General features: G+C 43.5%; 1 long non-coding RNA gene across 1 annotated transcript in view; it reads left to right on the plus strand.

The window, feature by feature from the left end:
• The window catches only part of LOC126419881 (uncharacterized), a 41,288-nt gene extending 25,652 nt beyond the window's left edge, over window positions 1-15,636 (plus strand). Inside the window, exon 3 of the long non-coding RNA XR_007576019.1 lies at window positions 15,512-15,636. This is a non-coding gene — a long non-coding RNA (uncharacterized LOC126419881). The remainder of the gene's footprint in view (window positions 1-15,511) is intronic.
• Window positions 15,637-16,587: the final 951 nt, after the last annotated feature.

Below are 16,587 nucleotides of genomic sequence, written 5' to 3' on the forward strand. Positions count from 1 at the left end.
TCGGAACACGAGGATCCCCGATGGCGCTGGCCCCTGTCGGCCGGGCCATGTCGACGTCGCGAGGGCGGACCTCCCGGGAGGCCGCGATCGCTGCCAACTGCGGTCGCGCCGTAAGACGCTCGTTGGCCGCTTGAGCAATTTCAAAGGAGTGAGCAATGCGGAGAATGTCTTCCACGGAGGGGTTGTCGAGTTTCAACGCCGCAGTACGGACCTAAGGGTCGGGAGCCAGCTGAATCACCACATCCCGGATCAGGGAATCCACATAGGAAGCCTTACATTGCTGATTGGTGCACGTAAAATCGCATCGACAGCTGAGACACTGCAAGTCCGTGACCCAGGAACGATACGATTGAGCACGCTGTTTATGTTACTGGTGGAACTCCAGCCGAGAGGCGAATACATGGTAACGTTGGGAATAATAGTTTGTCAGCAAAAGGCAGATCTCCTGGAAAGAGAGAGCCACAGGATCGGACAACGGTGTCAACTTGCGGAGAGGAAAGAACGTGTCTGGAGAGGCCCAAGACAAAAACAACGACCGCTGCAAGGAGTCGTCCGTGACTTGAAAAGCCGTGAAATGTTGTTTCAGCCTTTGTAAGTCGGTTTCCCAGTCCTCTTTAGCGTCATTAAAGGGTCGAAACGACGGTGGACGCGGGAAAGCATCGGACACCCGAGGACCCTGAAGCTGGTGCTGTAACGCGTCCCGGCCATCGACTTTGTCCGTTAGCAACTGCAGCGACTTTTGTGAGATGTCTAACTGGAGCTGCTGCTGGTGCATGAACTGCTGCTGTAGCTCCAGCAGACAGACCAACTTCGCCTCCATACCAAGAACGACCACAGTTTATCTCGTCGCCAAAATGTTGTAACTGCGGCCAGGACGGTCGCGGGGTAGCAGAGACGGAAGGCGCGGCAGGACCCGCGGAGAGGCCCGCGAACAACAACACAACGGAGGAGGACGGACACGACCGACGTAGGACGGAACGAATACAACAAGACCGAACAACAGTCACCAGGAAACAAACTCGTACACGAACAAGGAAGAAAGCAGTCTAGCGCAAGCAAGTGTAAACCGACGTAAGCGAGATTAGATGAGCGAGTGGCGGCGCTTAAGTACGCTATCGGGGGCGCCGCTATTGGCTGCTGGGACCACGTGTCCGACTGTGGCGCCCCCACACTAAAAGCGTGCCAGGAGGCGCGCGCCGCCACAACTTACGGTGCAGCGACCTCTATGGGTCTTCGACGTCCATGACGTCTGGCGCGGATTCAATTTCCGCGGCGCGCGGTACCAGAAGGTGGAGGAGTGGTTAGCACACTGGACACGAGTTCGGCAGGACGACGGTTCAATCACACGTCTGGCCATCCTGATTTAGGTTTTTCGTGATTTCCCTAAATCGATTCAAGCAAATGCCAGGATGATCCGTTTGACATGGCACAGCCAACTTCTTTCCCCATCCTTCTATAATCTCATGAGACCGACGACCTCATTGTTTTGTCGCTTCCCCCAAATAAATCCAATCCAATCCTAAATTTGAGGTGCAGAATACCGGAATATTGGTTCATGTTAATGGCCTGGGGAAGAAAAGCAAGTCAGATGAGCAAGACAAGCATATTGTCGTTGGGCCCTTCCATTTCTCAAAATATGCCAATGAACATGAGCTGCATGTAAGCATCCTACTGTTCTCTGAAGGTGATAATTATCACTATGTTTGGATCACTATGTTTGCATCACTATGTTTGGATCAAAGACATGTCCCATCTCCTCTCCTACAACTATCAACTAATCATTGTGTAAAACATATTTGCTTAAGGTGCCTGAATTACTTCTCCTCAGACAACTTATTAGTAGCACATCTAGTAGACTGTGGTTCCAAGGACCCTGTACGTGTTATTATGTCTACTGACGAAATCAAATTCATAAAGTTTAAGATTGCATATCACCAGGAGCGATGCCAGTTTGTAGTGCATCCTTTCTCCTGTGACCCAGTGTGAAGGTGACCTTTCTGCCGCACAAACTACCTTTACAGAAAAACATGTACCATATATGGCAGCATACCTAATTGTATCGTCCCATGATTCCAATCTTAATTGCTACAATCCATACGAGGAGTTTCCACTTTTCGTGGGTTGGCTCCTCACTGTGCTCGAAAAATTTTCATTGGAGGCTGATAAGCTTTACAGCGCCAACGCTCCCATGACCAAATCGAAGGAGAATGAAGATTTGTATAATAACATGGGTGATTGTCATATTTGTGGGCTGCCGTTAGGAGAAAAGCGGTAACTCCTCTTAGGGACCACTGTCATCTTATGGGGATGTTCCGTGGGGCAGCTCGTAACACGTGCAGTTTGAAGTACCAGCTACCAAGGCACATACCCGTTTCCTTCCATAACTTAAGCGGGTATGACGCTCACTTTCTGGTTGAGCACGTGGCTGTTTTCGGCTTGGAGAAAGACCAGGTCAGTGTCCTACCTGAGGGCGTCAAGAAATTCTCCAAACAAATGACAGTAAGAACTACGCTCTGCTTAATGGATGCAGAGTACGAGCATGTCGTGAATGTCTGGCGGGAATTCAGCATCACCGCCTTACAGCTTTACATGGACACAGACGTTTGCTTTCTTGCGGAAGTTTTCGAGAAATTCCGGAGTCTATGCGCGGCCACATATTCTATGGATACCACCTTTTATTACACCGTGTCTGGGTTGTCTTGGGTTGCAATGTTCAAGAAAATGAAGTGCAGCGTTGAATCATTGACCAATGCTGACATGCTACTTTTCTTTGAGCGCGGAATCCGTGGGAGGCTTTGCCAATGTGTGAATAGGCATGTGAAGCCAAATAATCTGCGAATGGGTGACAGGTTCAACGCATCCCTTGTTTGAGTTACAAAATGTACCTGGATGTAAATAACTTATACAGGCACGCCATACAGCAATCGCTGCCGATTGGTGAGTTTAGATGGGTGCCAGAAGAGGAATGCACGGGACTATGAGGAAAAATCATGGGGTATGGGAGCTGATACTGATGTAAGGTATATGGTGGGGGCCGATCTCACATACCCTATTAGTTTGCGTGATGCAGATGCTCATTTGTCGCTGTGTCAAGAGTAACTAGTTCCGCAAGGAGGCTCAATGCCAAAATTGATGACAACACTAGGAAATTAGCGATATACATTATTCACCATCATAATCTCCATCAGTATCTCAGCTCGGGTATGGAACTCGTTTTCAAGCAGTCCCCCTGGTTGAAAGAGTGCATTGTTTTGAATTCGAGACAGAGAGCTTTCGCGACATGTGATTTCGAGATGCATGGATACATTGTATGGATGAAATTTGTGGAGCTTCAAGATATTCCAAACACTTATGTGTGAAATTCCTTATTGCCTTGATATTTCTCTTGTGCTCACATGTGGATTGTTAACCACAGCAGCTAGAATTGCCACTTGATTGTTTTCTCTACAAACAGTAGCTGTACGGGCTCTTTTCTTATGGTTCACACTAAATTGTTTAATAACTCGAGCAAAAGAGGAGCTAGGAGAACTCTGCGCGTAAAGCGCCACTGCATGATCAAAATTTCTCCCACTTTCTCCATTAATGTACATCATCTCAATTGTTTCTTCCACAGAAAGATAATTCATAACGACATGCGCCACCTATTAATCTCAAGAGAGGAAAGATAAGGGGCGTCGAGAAAGGCAGGGTAAGAATTTCTATGAGGAAGAAGCAGCCAGCTCGGCCTAATTCCGCCTAGCAATACTAACTCCGCGTCAAACGCGACTGGTAGCGAGCAAAAGCCGCGAACGCAGTCACAAAAGGTAATGAAGCATAACACACCCAAAAGACAATCATATTGCTGTCTGAATGCTCAGACGGATAAAAGATACAGTGCGTTCATTACATTAATACTTATAATTTCTAAAGCCCAGTCGTTTTACGAGAAAGGGCGAATTTCTCGTCCTTGCTCTACCTATTGGCGGCACTCCGAAACATACGCCGTTGATCAGCAAGGGCTGGATAAGAGCATCGATTATCGATCGGCGCTGTGGCGTATCGATTATCGTACATCATTATAAAATTGTAAACGACGTAACAGCCGCGATATTTCGAAATAAAGTAAAGATGTGAACAATGTGATTTAATTCAGTAAATATGAATGTCGTTTTAAACGTTTTTCCACCCAAAACTAAAAGATTCAAATCAAACAAGCAGCCCAGTTGTGAGACTTCTCGACAAATAAGAGTGATTATCCCGAATCAAATAAAAAATTAGGTTCGTGAGTCAGTTAGTTTTTTAGTTAATGAGTTCACTTGTAGTAAGTAGCATGGTTGGTTAGTTAGTTAGCTAGCCAGATGTTTTGTTTGATAATCAAATGTTGTGTAGCCTCATGACAGGAAACAAACAAACTTAGCCGAATCTGCGGAAAAAATTAATACAGTATTTGGGTCAACATTTGCAAAACTCTAATTCCTATCTCTCAAACCCCACCCTTGACAAAATGTTCCCATTTGAAATTTTAAAGCTGCCTCCCGCCCCACCCCCATGGGGCTGGGGTGGCCATCCAAGTTTAGCACCGGAAGATATCCCCCTCGAAAATAACTTTGGATTCTACATATTTTTTCGTGTTAAGCTTATTTTTCGAGTTATTATGGTTTGTCAACTTAAAATGTACACCCTGTATATTGTACCTCCAAAACTCTATTGTATCTCCAGAATGATATTGTACCCGAAGAACTGTATTGTATTTGTGAGTACTGAATAAACGAAGAAAAAAAATTCGTCACCATACGTCTCTGTTGTTATTTACAAAAAATCTATCGCATGTATATAAAGGCTGTGCAGGTCACAAATGACATTAGTTTTCCTGAAGATGAGCGCTATTAAGGAGGTAAAGTTTAAGATGGAAGATAAAATATATAGAATAGTTGCATGGAATTACACATAACATGCAGCACGAATTGGGTTGTGGGAGCTGGAGGCATGTGATCGTGTCTAAAATTGTATATCTTGTGCTTGAAGAAAACCACAGACATAGCGTGTGGTTGAAACTGTCAAAGAGAGAACACGGTTGAGAAAAAAAAAGAAAAAAAAACGCAAAGAACGCAGAGGTTGTGCGGTAAAAACTCATTAATTATTTTCATACATCTTCTTCTCCTTCTTCTCATTCCTGAGTCGATGGGAAGATGGAGACATCCGTAGAATTTCAGATCTTGAATGGCAGAAAACTTAAAAATTTAACGCATCCATGAAATCTTCTCCTTCCCTTTCACGTATATGATGGTGTCCATGTGGTCGATTAATTGAAGCGACGTCACCATATCTTTATAGGATATGTCAGGATAATCCCAGTGAATTCCATGGTAGAAATGTGTTAACCACCTTGCACTCTTCCATGTCTTGCTTGAAAGACTTCAGTGATGCTATGTTTGCTGAGAATGTCTCTATTATTCTTGCATTTTCTGTGTACGCTACAAATGCAACATCTTTAAATATGAACTGTCTACTCTCACCGTCATAGAAACCCTGAATGTCTGCAATGATGTTCACACCTTGAGATGCCATATGGAATGCTCTAGGTATGGCGCAGCACCTGTTCTTTTATACAGCCCGTTGCACAACACAGGTGAGCAGGCAGTAGTTGATCACATGGTCATGTGGAACTAGACCATACACGGCAGTGTGTTCTGGGAAATTTGTCGAAGATTCAAATTCAATTCGCATATATATAGGTCCAGACTTAATTATCTCGTTATGTTTCGAGCAGTCTATTACGATGATCTGTGATAGCTCCTTGAACTTCCGTGGACTGAGTAGACACCCTCCTCCTTGTTCTTTAGCACCACCACTCTCATCGTAAGAAGCACGAAACCTTGCATACATGTCATATTCTAGACTGTATACATTTTCATTTCACTGCAGGTGTAAATTGTCATATGGGGAGAATTCTGAATTCAGGTAGACTTTGTCATTAGTTAACTTGCAGTTGTCGAACACAGTGGCATCATTTGCTATATTCTTTCCTTCTATCAGTCTGAAACGCATGTATGATGAATCTAGGTGGCTCTAGCTGCGAAGAGGTTTTAATAGCCCAAGTTTGTCTGCTCGCAGCGGTTAATACTAGGTACTCGAAAAAATAGCACGAACGAAATATCAGTGATAGAAGTCTACCAGATTTTTGAATGATTCAAACGCTCCTCGTCTGATACACTGATGTGAGGCACTTTCCATATCTTATTCACTGTGATCAGATTCTCTTCTTGAGCTCCTTGAATGTATGAGTTATTATCCGTCACACTCCATACCAGAATGAGTTCCTGTTTGGCGTTCATAATAATCTGCCTCATGTCCTCAAAGCAGCCCATAACCATTTATAGAGGTATGCATGCAGTAAGTCGCTATTACTCTGCAACCGTTCTAACCTCCGGATCGTCTATGAACCATCCCGCATTTTCTAAACTATGCAGATTCGCTTGTGATGCAGAGACCAATCTTTTAAGGACTGATGTTATGCTGACACTACGTGTATTGTCGATCTCAGACCCACTGAGTTCATAGCGTATCTCTTGGGACAGGAATGCTAAAGCATTACGAGTAAGCTTGGATCCCACAGTATCGCTCCCGCTGGCCAGTGTGGCCGAGAGATTCTAGGCCCTTCAGTCTGGAACCGCACGACCGCTACGGTCGCAGGTTCAAATCCTGCCTTGGGCATGAATGTGTGTGATGTGCTTAGGTTAGTTAGGTTTAAGTAGTTCTAAGTTCTAGGGGACTGATGACCTCAGCTGTTAAGTCCCATAGTGCTCAGAACCATCTGAACAATTTGTATCGCTGCCTTCGATTTTCTTGAATGACCCTCCTAGGTATGTGGAACTCTTGCATGGAAGCGCGTCTTGGTGCTGGATGACACTCCTGATTTCATCGTTCTTGTTAAATGTGGTTGAAGGGTACAGTTTATGTGAGAAGTATTCCTGGCGTATAAATGGCTCATCATACTCTACTGGACTGGTTATACCGTGAGGGAGGACGTCATTGTCAGGTTTCAAGCCAACTGTGTTAAGAGACTCGTAGTTCACGTATGTTATAAGTCTGCGGTTCGCCAGCGAAGTGGCATGCTGTGGATTGCGAGGACTGCTTTTATACCGTACACCCATCCTGCCTTAGATGTAATCGTACGATGATTTCCTCACCACGAAAGTCAACAAGTTGATTATTCTGGTCTACAGTAAGCGGCTCCAAACAGCCCAGTGTCTGAGCTGGCAGTGGGAGGTATATTGCATTGGCAGGTGTCCCTAAGACCTCATACTCTGTTGCAACTGAGGGAAAGATTCCATAAATAGTATGAATCAGACTGTCGTTGAGATAGGAGTTCGTTGCAATGTTACACTCGACTCTGATTGTGCTGACGGGCAGTTTGTTCACAGTGTGATTAGACTTGTTAAATTTACTAGGATTCTTCTTCAAAACCTGCCCTTTCGTGAAACCCAGTAGGCGCCTTATTGAACTTTCTGGTTAAAGTCAATCGTTGCATTTACATTCCTTATTTCAGATTTAAGGGTATTGATGTTTGCACGTAGCTCAGTACCTTTTCCAGACTGCTTTAATACATCATTTAAATCGTCGATATCGTGTGTATCCAGTTCTATTTCCACAATGTCTTTTTCACCATTAATACCCAGATGCAGTTTGTTGTTATTTTAGGTGATGTTTGGGATGCCATTATACGTCTCCAGTCCAGTCAATGCAATACTCCATTCACAATGCTCAAATCAATTGGTCGTCAGTAATTTGCACTCAATACAGATGATTGTTTTTTTAACATTCCATCTGAACCTAAACTGATGAAGGAGTGTTTAAAGCTCCTCATGTAGTCTGCTTCTTTTTATTTACAAACGTCAAGAGAAACATGATGCATAAATGTCTGCATAGGTGTGTATTAAAGTCCTGATAGCACCGAAAATTGTAAATACACGTCTTCTGTGAGTGAAGTATTCTTTGGTGGTTGCAGGTCACCAAATGAGTCAAAATAGTAGACCCAGTGGGTGCCGGGCCCTCCAGCAACATCTAAATTCACAATACCAGATTTACCAGTTTTCCACACAATCTTCGGTAATGTATCCCTCACAAACACACCACGGAATCTTGGAACGTTGAATTTTTTTCTAACAAACTTAATAAAATCACAATTTGTGAGTGGTCGATCTGGTAGGACCGCTAATGGGCATTTTTTAAATTATGAATAGTCCAAGCCCTTTTCTGTGCGGTTTCACGTATAGTCCTTTTCCGATGGCTCGTTGGGGTCGTCATATTGCGGGATTCAGTTGTTCACTGCTCAATGTCAATACCTTAGCCGCTGCTGCTGCTGCTGTTGTTGTTTTCGCCATCAAGTACTGGTTTTGTAATGGTTACATATTTATTGTTGCTCAGGATTTTTCCGATCTTTGTACATCAGCCAAATGCAGTATTTCGCGGTACTTTCCCTATCAAACTGAATAATTTATAGGTTTTTTGTAGGTCTTAGGAAAAAAAGATTCATTAAGCCAAGAGTTCTCTCAAACCGCCTATCACCAATCTGTATTGCGTCATCTGTTACATACATAGGATGCCTGCCTAACTTGTACGGTCTTCACCAGATAGTCCGCCCCGCTAGCAGAGCGGTCAGCGTGATGGATTGCTGTCCTATGGGCCCGGATTCGATTCCCGGCTGGGTCGGGGATTTTCTCCGCTCAGGTGCTGGGTGTTGTTCTGCCATAATCATAATTTCATCCCCATCCGGAACGAAGGTCGCCCAACGTGACGTCGTATGTAATAAGACCTGCACCCAGGCGGCTGGAACTCCCGGCCAATGACGCCAAACGCTCATTTCCATTTCCCTCTGATAACGCCGAATGTTCTGTCTGACCAGGGGCGCGACGGATAATAAATTTGTCAGTGGCTAAACCAACGTTATCGCGTGGTTTTGCTTTTACTGAGAGCTGCCTGAGAGATTCAGTAACCGGCTTGAAGGTCTCTCTTGGTGTTTGCTGTCGATCTATTTGCAGCAACCGTAATTTCTCTCGAACGGCAGTCCGCGCTTCAATGACTTTCTGCTTAGTTGACATCTCGGTGTATACGAATCAGACGTCTCCGCAGCGTGAGGCTTTATATATCCTCTTTTCTTCTTCCTCTTACAATGTGCCTGCTCCCCCTTCTCAAAAACAATGAAGTCTACACCTATTTTTCTCTCAATAGCCTTGACCTTTTCATTGAAGTCGGTGACTTTCTTACCGATTTCATTAACTAACTCATTTAACACATTGGCCATTCTCAGAAGAGTCTGGTAATACGTCTCTAGTTCCCTGTGCATACCTCCAACTTTATGCACAATAGCCTGAACTTTCGCAACCAATGTACACCCATTCTCTCGCATGGAGAGCCAGGCATGCGTGCGAAATTGTCCATGGTGCAGCGTATAGTGATGTACTAACCTCTCTTAACAGGCTACATATAAAGAAACTTGAAAGTTTCGCCTCTACCTACCATCATTTAGTTTTCTTGTTTTATCAATAACGAGAAACCCATACTGTGAATGATTCCAGCATTCAGCACATATCTTTATAAAATCATTGAACGACATGTCAGTTCCTAGATGTGGTGGTAAATGTGTTTTGAAATCAGATTGTCTTGATTGAAGGCTATAATGAGGTTTGCATTATCCCTTACCAAGTATTTCGGGATTCTGGAATGTGTTTGGCTCAGATAAAATACACCAGAACCCATCTCACCACCGAAACCGAAATATTTTCGAATTTGGTCTTGGTTTACCGCAGCAACATCGTCAGATATGAAGACAGTGTTTGGCTTTGCTTTTTGAGGTGGAGGGATATCACCGCTTTCACTGAATGTCGTGTATGTAACACAATCTACACCGCGCAGTATCTCCTGTAATAGCTGATACTTAGGCTGGAACAGTGTTTTTGAGAATACACAAACATATTCAAATCGAACTCCATCTACACGTGTTAGCAGCGTCATGAGGACATTACTCTTGCTACAATTGGATGGACCTTCAATAATTGCTCTGTATTATCAGAAAGGAGAATTACGTTCTTCCTCTTCTTCAGGTCTCCTTTTGCATCTTCACAGTACCACTCACCGACAACAAAGTCCTTATGATGAGGATGTTTCAGCCACCATGCCATGGTACTAACTACGATAGGTACTGACAAGTAGTTGACGTATATAGAATGGTACGCTTGTAAGGATGGTAATAGTATGTGTAGCTACTATAGCTCCATCACTTAACCAACTGAGCTGTGTTGGTTACACAGAGAAATCGTCTATATATGTTTTACAGATGAAGAGTAAATTCATCATTCATTTTGTCAATTACTGCTGAAGAGATCTTTGGGCTAACTGTCTGCTGATGCTGCATCATTATACGTGTAGCACTGAAAAATAATGCTGTTAGGCCTGTTGTTGTTATTGTTGTGGTCTTCAGTCCTGAGACTGGTTTGATGCAGCTCTCCACGCTGCCCTCCAATGCTAAATTTGTGATCCCTCGATGCCTCCAAACATGTCCTACCAACCGGTCCCTTCTTTTTGTCAAATTGTGCCACAAACTCCTCTTCTCCCCAATTCTATTCAATACCTCCTCATTAGTTATGTGATCTACCAATCTAATCTTCAGCATTCTTCTGTAGCACCACATTTCGAAAGCTTCTATTCTCTTCTTGTCTAAACTATTTATCGTCCATGTTTCACTTCCATACATGGCTACACTCCATACAAATACTTTCAGAAACGACTTCCTGACACTTAAATCTATACTAGATTTCTCTTCTTCAGAAACGCTTTCCTTGCCATTGCCAGTCTACATTTTATATCCTCTCTACTTCGACCGTCATCAGTTATTACAATCCCTAAATAGCAAAACTCCTTTACTACTTTAAGAGTCTCATTTCCTAATCTAAATCCCTCAGCATCACCTGACTTAATTCGACTACATTCCATTATCCTCGTTTTGCTTTTGTTGATGTTCATCTTATATCCTCCTTTCAAGACACTGTCCATTCCGTTCAACTGCTCTTCCAAGTCCTTTGGTGTCTCTGACAGAATTACAATGTCATCGGCGAACCTCAATTTCTTATCCATGAATTTTAATACCTACTCCAAATTTTTCTTTTGTTTCCTTTACTGTTTGCTCAATATACAGATTGAATAACATCGGGGAAAGGCTACAACCCTGTCTCACTCCCTTCCCAACCACTGCTTCCCTTTCATGCCCCTCGACTCTTATAACTGCCATCTGGTGTCTGTACAAATTGTAAATAGCCTTTCGCTCTCTGTATTTTACCCCTGCCACCTTCAGAATTTGAAAGAGAGTATTCCAGTTAAAATTTTCAAAAGCTTTCTCTAAATCTACAAATGCTAGAAACGTAGGTTTGCCTTTTCTTAATCTTTCTTCTAAGATAAGTCGTAAGGTTAGTATTGCCTCACGTCTTCCAACATTTCTACGGAATCCAAACTGATCTTCCCCGAGGTCCGCTTCTACCAGTTTTTCCATTCGTCTGTAAAGAATTCACTTTAGTATTTTGCAGCTGTGACTTATTAAACTGATAGTTCGGTAATTTACACATCTGTCAACATCTGCTTTCTTTGGGTTTGGAATTATTATATTCTTCTTGAAGTCTGAGGGTATTTCGCCTGACTCATACATCTTGCTCACCAGATGTTTGAGTTTTGTCAGGACTGGCTCTCTCAAGGCCGTCAGTAGTTCTAATGGAATGTTGTCTACTCCCGGGACCTTGTTTCGACTCAGGTCTTTCAGTGCTCTGTCAAACTCTTCACGCAGTATCTTATCTCCCATTTCGTCTTCATCTACACCCTCGTCCATTTCCATAATATTGTCCTCAAGTACATAGCCCTTGTATAAACCCTCCATATACTCCTTCCACCTTTCTGCCTTCCCTTCTTTGCTTAGAACTGGGTACCATCTCCAAATGTCTCTTTAATTTTCCTGTAGGCAGTATCTATCTTACCCCTAGTGAGATAAGCCTCTACATTCTTACATTTGTCCTCTAGCCATCCCTGCTTAGCCATTTTGCACTCCCTTTCCTTCTCATTTTTGAGACGTTTGTATTCCTTTTTGACTGCTTCGTTTACTACATTTTTATATTTTCTCCTTTCATCAATTAAATTCAATATTTCTACTGTTATCCAAGGATTTCTATTAGCCCTCGTCTTTTTACCTACTTGATCGTCTGCTGCCTTCACTACTCCATCCCTCAGAAACACCCATTCTTCTTCTACAGTGTTTCTTTCCCTCATTCCTGTCAATTTTTCCCTTATGCTCTCCCTGAAACTCAGTACAACCTCTGGTTCTTTCAGTTTCTCCAGGTCCCATATCCTTAAATTCCCACCTTTTTGCAGTTTCTTCAGTTTTAATCTACAGTTCATAACCAATAGATTGTGGTCAGAGTCCACAGCTGCCCCTGGAAATGTCTTACAATTTAAAACCTGGTTCCTAAATCTCTGTCTTAATATTATATAATCTATCTGGTACCTTTTAGTATCTCCAGGATTCTTCCATGTATACAACCTTCTTTTATGATTCTTGAACCAAGTGTTAGCTATGATTAAGTTATGCTCTGTGCAAAATTCTACCAGACGGCTTCCTCTTTCATTTCTTCCCCCCGATCCATATTCACCTACTATGTTTCCTTCTCTCCCTTAGAAGTCCAGTCACATATGACTATTAAATTTTCATCTCCCTTCACTACCCGAATAATTTCTTTTATCTCATCATACATTTTGTTGTGACTTGGCAAGACAGCCAAGCCACTATGAGATAGCCGAAAGGCACGCGTTAAGCTCACGCAGGCTGGCGTGAGGTCTGGAACAGTTAAAGGAGTTGAGTCTAGTAAAAAAAGTACGTAGCTTCTGGAATACTTAACTTTAATCCATAATTGGTGAACATCGGTCTGACGGTACATGCATCACAAGATAAATAGCAAATGGTAATGGCGCCTTGCTAGGTCGTAGCAAATGACGTAGCTGAAGGCTATGGTAACTATCGTCTCGGCAAATGAGAGCGTAATTTGTCAGTGAACCATCGCTAGCAAAGTCGGGTGTACAACTGGGGCGAGTGCTAGGACGTCTCTCTAGACCTGCCGTGTGGCGGCGCTCGGTCTGCAATCACTGATAGTGGCGACACGCGGGTCCGACGTATACTACCGGACCGCCGCCGATATAAAGGCTACCACCTAGCAAGTGTGGTGTCTGGCGGTGACACCACACATTTCATCCATTTGTTCATCATCTGCAGAGCTAGTTGGCATATAAACTTGTACTACTGTAGTAGGCATGGGCTTTGTGTCTATCTTGGCCACAATAATGCGTTCACTATGCTGTTTGTAGTAGCTTACCCGCACTTCCATTTTTTTATTCATTATTAAACCTACTCCTGCATTACCCCTATTTGATTTTGTATTTATAACCCTGTATTCATCTGACCAAAGGCTTGTTCCTCCTGCCACCGAACTTCACTAATTCCCCCTATATCTAACTTTCACCTATCCATTTCCATTTTTAAATTTTCTAACCTACCTGCCCGATTAAGGGATCTGACATTCCACGCTCCGATCCGTAGAACGCCAGTTTTCTTTCTCCTGATAACGACGTCCTCTTGAGTAGTCCCCGCCCGGAGATCGGAATGGGGGACTATTTTACCTCCGGAATATTTTACCCAAGAGGACGTCATCATCATTTAATCATACAGTATAGCTGCATGCCCTCTTTCAGCCGTTCGCAGTACCATCACAGCAAGGCCGTTTTGGTTAATGTTACAAGGCCAGATCAGTCAATTATCTAGACTGTTGCCCCTGCAACTCTTGAAAAGGCTGCTGCCCCTCTTCAGGAACCACACGTCTGTCTGGCCTCTCAACAGATACCCCTCCGTTGTGGTTGCAACTACGTTACGGCCATCTGTATCGATGAGGGACGCAAGCCTCCCCACCAACGGCAAGGTCCATGGTTCATGGGAGGAGGCTGTTAGGCCTAATAAGCTTAATACGTGGATCATAATGAGAGAGTTATGAAATAAAGCACAGACACAGTTTGATATTATATATATATATATATATATATATATATATATATATATATATATATATATATATATACTTTATTTATTGAAGTATCATACAGCGGATGTAGTATCTCAAAAACATCATCATCTTCTTCTTCGTACCTGTTCAGTATATCCCAAGCAAAGCTTTTTGGTATGCAATAAATTCCGCGCGTATTTCCCTTAAGCCAATGAATGCCTCACAGCACTTTTTTTTTCACACGCACATTTAATCTGTTTCTCTTTTAGTTCAGAATTCATGTGCAAACAAAGGTAGTGTTCCAAATCATCAACATGCACACTACGCACATGTAGCACGGTTACAACATCGTTGTATGCAGAGTCCATTTTCGGCGACCAACGATTCAATCTCTCCAATGCAAGGCATAGCCCAGTATTCAGATCGTATAAGTTCATAACTGAGGTGTGCCATAGATAAACACACTTTTCACCTGATATCGCACATGGTGCAGAGTCCTCATACACTGTTGAGATAGTGTTACACCAGTAAGGCGAATGTCTGGGGGGGGGGAGGGGGGGGAGGCTACAAGTTGGATAATAACATAGTCATCTGCTGATTGAAGTAACTCTCTGCACGACATACAGTATTTCGTCCCAGTCGAACTCATAAACTGATATTTTAACACCCATCAATGCATTTTCAGTTTCTATTCTCGCATGCAAGCCCCACTCATGATGTGCTTCTATACCAATATTTGCCGGTCGCAGTGGCAGAGTGGTTCTAGGTGCTTCAGTCTGGAACTGCGTGACTGCAATGGTCGCAGGTTCGAATCCTGTCCTGGGCATGGATGTGTGTGATGCCCTTAGTTTAGTTAAGTTTAAGTAGTTCTAAGTTCTAGGGGACTGATGACCTCAGATGTTAAGTCCCATAGTGCTCAGAGCCATTTTAACCATATACCAACATTTACATGTTTCGTTCCACTCACAGTTAAATTGTATGTAGAACTGAAAGAAATTGATACACTTGATGCCTTCTTATCGACTGCATCTGCAGACCGTGCCTGCACTAGCACAGGAATGATCTGCTGGGATGAGTCTTATGTTGGTGATCAGTACTGTCCCCCATCTTGCTGTTGTTTAGGACCACAAGCAGTGTTCGATGTGTTAGGGCAGACCACACAAATCGATGAGTAGGACATATAATAACAGCTCCTTGTCCTGCTCCAGTAAGTGGGCTATGTGGGTGAGGTCAGTGTTTAGGTCTCGACAAGATTGTTGTAGTTCTGGGAGTGGCAGAGGTCAACATGTTGGTGCTTGATCCTGCAAGCTTGGACTGCTGAACAAAGAGGAGGAAGTGTTACATATGGACCAAGATGTAAAAATAACCAATAATGATAATAATACTAACCACAGACAAAGATGTCATATGGGATACTTACTTTTCCACTTCTTTCTGTTCTGCAGGGCTGTCCTGGATTGCGACTGCTGTTGACACATCATGGTTCTTCTTCTTCTTCTTCTTCTGCTGCTGCTGGTGTTGCTTGATTGAGTGAGACTGAGGTCGCAGAGCTGCTGAGGCTGCCCATTACCCCCTTCAATGATGGTACCAGATACAGCCATCCTACTTGTTGAAGTCTAACATGTGACTGGATTCGGGGTTCCTATTGGTTCCTGCCTTTTCTCCCGAGACCGCCATCTCAGACAGTGTCCTTTGGTGGCGGTACTGTGTACTAGGTCAGTTGTACACTGGACCTCATGGTGAATACACTGGATGACAACTCAAATTGTTCAAATAAACACTACTTGCACAGTAAAGAACTACATACATCCTACACAGCAGCCCAGCACAGGCTGTCCTTTTCCCGCCAATTACAAGGAAGACGTGGTGATAGGATGACTTAGGTTAGTGGAGGTTGCCCAACTGACCTATTTTCCCGCCATCTTCTTAGGCGGAGGTTGCCCGACCTTTTCCCACCAAAATTTGAACTTCCCGCCATTTTGTTGGGGAGAGGGGGTGAGGGAGGAGAGGGGGAGGGGGTTAGGTTAGTGGAGGTAGCCTCACTGATCTATTTTCTCGCCAAAATCGGAACTTCCTGCCATGACGTAATTGCGACATTGCCATATCTATCGTCGCCATCTTGGATCCGCCATCTTGAATAAATTTGGCAATAACACAACGTGGGGCTATACAAACTTTGTCCCACTAGTAAGAGTTCGTTTAGCTATGTTCGGAGCACATTGTTATGGAGAAGGGAAGTTCCTTCTAGGCTGTTCACTATAAAGTGGAAAAGGTGAAGATCTGATGGCACAAGACCAGGTGAATAAGTTGGGTGCAGAATGACTTCAAAAACCAATTCTTGACAAATGAATACAAAATTTGTGCTCAACCTTTCCTTTCTTTCCCTTCTGTTAACATTAAGCCATCATTTCTTGTCACCAGTAACGATACAGGTAGTAATGGTCGTTGATGTTCTCGAGCAAGTTCATGACGAGCAAGCAGAGACGCACATATGGCTACCTGCTGATTTTTGTGATTTTGG

The sequence above is a fragment of the Schistocerca serialis genome, chromosome 9 (genome assembly GCF_023864345.2).
Source record: "Schistocerca serialis cubense isolate TAMUIC-IGC-003099 chromosome 9, iqSchSeri2.2, whole genome shotgun sequence".
In the NCBI taxonomy this organism is placed as follows: Eukaryota; Metazoa; Arthropoda; class Insecta; order Orthoptera; family Acrididae; genus Schistocerca; species Schistocerca serialis.